General features: G+C 45.2%; 1 protein-coding gene across 2 annotated transcripts in view; it reads left to right on the forward strand.

Moving 5' to 3' along the window:
- The first annotated feature begins 955 nt into the window (after positions 1–955).
- The window catches only part of cacng6b (calcium channel, voltage-dependent, gamma subunit 6b), a 33,860-nt gene continuing 31,068 nt past the window's right edge, over positions 956–3,747 (forward strand). The window contains exon 1 of one of the 2 annotated variants that reach the window (XM_084049181.1): positions 956–1,098. The gene's annotated coding sequence lies outside the window, so the exon portion shown is untranslated. The remainder of the gene's footprint in view (positions 1,099–3,747) is intronic. The other variant, XM_084049180.1, reaches the window with a different exon arrangement.

Raw genomic sequence — 3,747 nt, forward strand, 5'->3', positions numbered from 1 at the left:
TGTCCTGTTACTCATGATGCATGATGTCTGCTGCTTCTCAATATATCTCTCTCTCTCTCTCTCTCTGTCTGTCTACTGTCTGTCTGTCTCTGTCTCTCTCAGTCCCTCTCCCTCTCTCTTACTTACTCACCTTCTATTAGTCTGTCTGTCTGTCTGTCTGTCTGTCTCTGTCTCTCTCAGTCCCTCTCTCTTACTTACTCACCTTCTATTAGTCTGTCTGTCTGTATGTCTGTCTGTCTCTGGCTCTCTCAGTCCCTCTCCCTCTCTCTTACTTACTCACCCTCTATTAGCCGTTGTATACTCCTGTCTGTCTGTCTGTCTGTCTGTCTATCTGTCTGTCTGCCTGCCTGCCTGCCTGTCTGTTTGTCTGTCTGTCTGTCTCTGTCTCTCTCAGTCCCTCTCCCTCTCTCTTAGTCGTTGTCTACTTCTGTCTGTCTGTCTGTCTGTCTGTCTGTCTGTCTGTCTGTCTCTCTGTCTCTCTCCTCTGTCTGAGGGTCACGGTCCTCTCCACAGTCGTATTCATTCTGCGCGAGCCTCCTGGCTCCTCTCATACAAACACAGGCTCCTCCTTTTTCCCGGCGACTTTAATGTCATTAACAGGTGGCTGTTCTAAAATAGACACAGATACAGATACAGACACGATTTTTATTCATGAGGGGGGTCGAGGGGTCCGTCTCGTCTGTCTGTCTTTGTGGAAACAGACCAGACCACCCTGCAGGCAGCATGGCACCTTTGGCCCACAGAAATAACATAAAGACCTTAAGCGTATACACACCGGACGCGCACAGTCCATACGTTGTAGTGTCAACACGCTGGATTTGAGGAGGGGGGTCGCGTCGGTCCTTGCCAGAACATACACACACTTAAATCATCGACAGCAACCGAGCTCACAGTATACCCGCTCCCCTCTTACACTCTCTTTCCATAGCCCTCATGTACCTCCCTCCTTCCCTCCTTCCCTCCCACCCTGTTGCTCTCTCTCTCTGTCTCTGTCTCTCTCTCTCTGTCTCGCTCCTTCTCACTCCCTCACAAACTCCCACCCTCTCTATTACATTTCAAGCGGCTCTCCCTCCGAACTGAACAACAGGCATCAAACAGGTCGGTCAGACTTTCTATCTTTTCGCTCGAGTTGCATTTAGACATCTGTTGCTTTCTCTGGTTTTGCCCACCGCCGCATCATCATCATCATCATCATGCCACGACAAGGTGACTGACTGACGGGGGGGGGATGCTGTCGCCGTTTAAATGTGAGAAAGAGAGAGAGAGAGAATTCAGGCAGGAGGAGGAGGAGAAAGTCCTCGTTTTGCATTTCCTGCACGGCACATGTTTGCCTCATAAAAACAGCAGAGAGAGAGAGTGTGACAAGCTTATATGCTGTGCTCAACTGCTCTGTATACATGCCATAATACAAGGCTCCTTGCAGCTGCAACAGATACTGGATTACTTGAAAAAATGAGCTTGCATTTGGCATGCTTCTTCTGACCGCTCCTGCATTAATCAAGACCGAATCATTGGTTTGGGTTTTATATCGTATGCCATGCTGTTGAGTTGTTCTGGCATGGATCACACCTCATCTTGACCGTGTTGTGGTTCATTTGGAGGTAATGCGAGCGAGCCGTGTAAACGGGACACTAATGTGGCTGTCAGCAGCTGCCTTTGGTCTTGATTAGCGGTCTACCATTACATCGGATGGCTGTCGGAGAAGCACTTTGAACCAGCTGTTCTCGACTCAGCAATGGCTTGAGTCGTCTTGCCATTGGATTTGGGGTTCTAGGTCTAAACCCATTCAATCCGGGAAAGCATACGTGTCCTTTTTAGATTTTAGCCATATTTCTTTATACTTTGGCTATTCAAAAATAGCAGATATACAAGCTCTTGTAGATCTGCTATTTTTTGCTATTTTCTAACTCAAATCTTTGCTTCTGGGGGTCCCTGGAACGAAATATTTCGGGGGTCCTCCTTGACATGAATACATTTGAGAACCACCGATGTATAAGCAACATACGTTTTTCAGAAAACTGTTATAGGATTTAGAAGACATTTGTAGAATCGGTCTCAGGTCTTAAGGGGTTAAATTGGCTCCTGATAAGATGGTCAGAATGGAAACCAGCTGCATGCCTGGGGGTCGCCAGAACAACTGATGATGTTTGTTTTGTTGTGGCCAGAGCATTCTGACATGTCATAGGTGTTTATGTGTATGGCACACACAGAAACACCTAAACGAAAACACACCCCGGAATTAATGTTAATACCTTTCAGCTGTGTTTACCTGTCAGCGGCGATTCTAGAAATGTATTGATGGCGTGACGGAAGGGCGGCAAGGTGAAATGTAGGGGTGCTTTTCAGGCCGCGACCCCCTACAATAATCATAGTTGAACTGCGTAGCCCCCAAAATAATCATATTTGAAATGGGGACCCCCCCTCACCCAGACAAGCACTTGGAATTGTGGGAGATGAGGCGTTACATTTAGTTTGACTCGGTTTCCACAGGGAAATATTGTGAAAATAGCCGTTCTACAAGGTCACAACGCCTCACAATGTTTTCGTCTTTCTAATATTATTTTACAATTTGGCCAATGTTTGACCAGTTTTTGTAGTATATTTTGTTGGTAACTTTTTTTTTTTATACAAATCTCTTTATTACTTTTTTGCAAAGACAATAAAAAACAAGACATTTTGGCAAGTAGTAAACTGAAAGAGGTCTGTCATTTTCTGACAAAAAACTATGACAACAATTAAAACAAAAACAACAAAACACAGCATAACAGAACAAAAACACAGTAAACAGATAACACACATACAGGTACGTTCAAATGCAAGGCGTATCAAAACAAAACAAAATTAATAGACAAAGACAGACAGTAACCAAAGAAAGACACTCACATTCATACCGAGGAACAGGAAAGAGAGAGAGAGAGAGAGAGAGAGAGAGAGAGGAGGGGGGGGGGGGGCGTTCTCTGCTCAACACACTAATTAGTGAGTTCTTCCTCCATAGTAAGGGTGCCAATGTGGTCCAGAAAAGGTTGCCAGGTTTTGTGAAACATCTTCAAGGAGCCGTCAAGGGAGAACCCATGATCCTTTTGGATACAATATAGAATTTCATGAATCCATCTATTATGCGTAGGAGGGGAGGGGTGTATCCATTTAAGGAGAATAAGCCTCCTAGCTATAGTAAATTTGTGAAAGCAATGACTCGGCGTGCGGAGTTGGACGCATTAGGCACTATGGGGATTCCGAAAAGGACAGTGAGGGCATCAGGGTCAATTGGTTCACCCAGCACCTCCTCAAGTGAATTAAACACAGCAGACCAGAACAATGATAATTTAGGGCAGGACCAAAACATGTGCATGTAGTCTGCTACATGCACATCTATTACATGCATCGGACCTGTCTAGGTATATTCTGGCCAGCTTTTCTTTGGTGTAATGGACTCTATGTAGTATCTTGCACTGCAATGGTCTGTGCCTTGCACATTTAGAGGAGGTATATACCAGGTCTAATGCATGTTAGTTCCCACTGGTCATCTGACATGTTAATACCGAGGTCCCGGTCCCAGGCAGATCTCAGGGAGTCTAAATGAGTCGAATTAACTTTAAAGATAGTATCGTATATAATTGAGGTAAGCTTCCTTTCACCAGCCCCAAGAGATAGAAAGGAGCCTATCACAGAATCAGGTGGATGGGAATTGAGGGTTTTGACTTCTCACGAAGTGCCTGATTTGAAAAAAGCGGAACATGTGAGAATTGG

Source organism: Gymnoscopelus microlampas (assembly GCF_963454915.1).
Source record: "Gymnoscopelus microlampas genome assembly, chromosome: 3".
Taxonomy (NCBI): domain Eukaryota; kingdom Metazoa; phylum Chordata; class Actinopteri; order Myctophiformes; family Myctophidae; genus Gymnoscopelus; species Gymnoscopelus microlampas.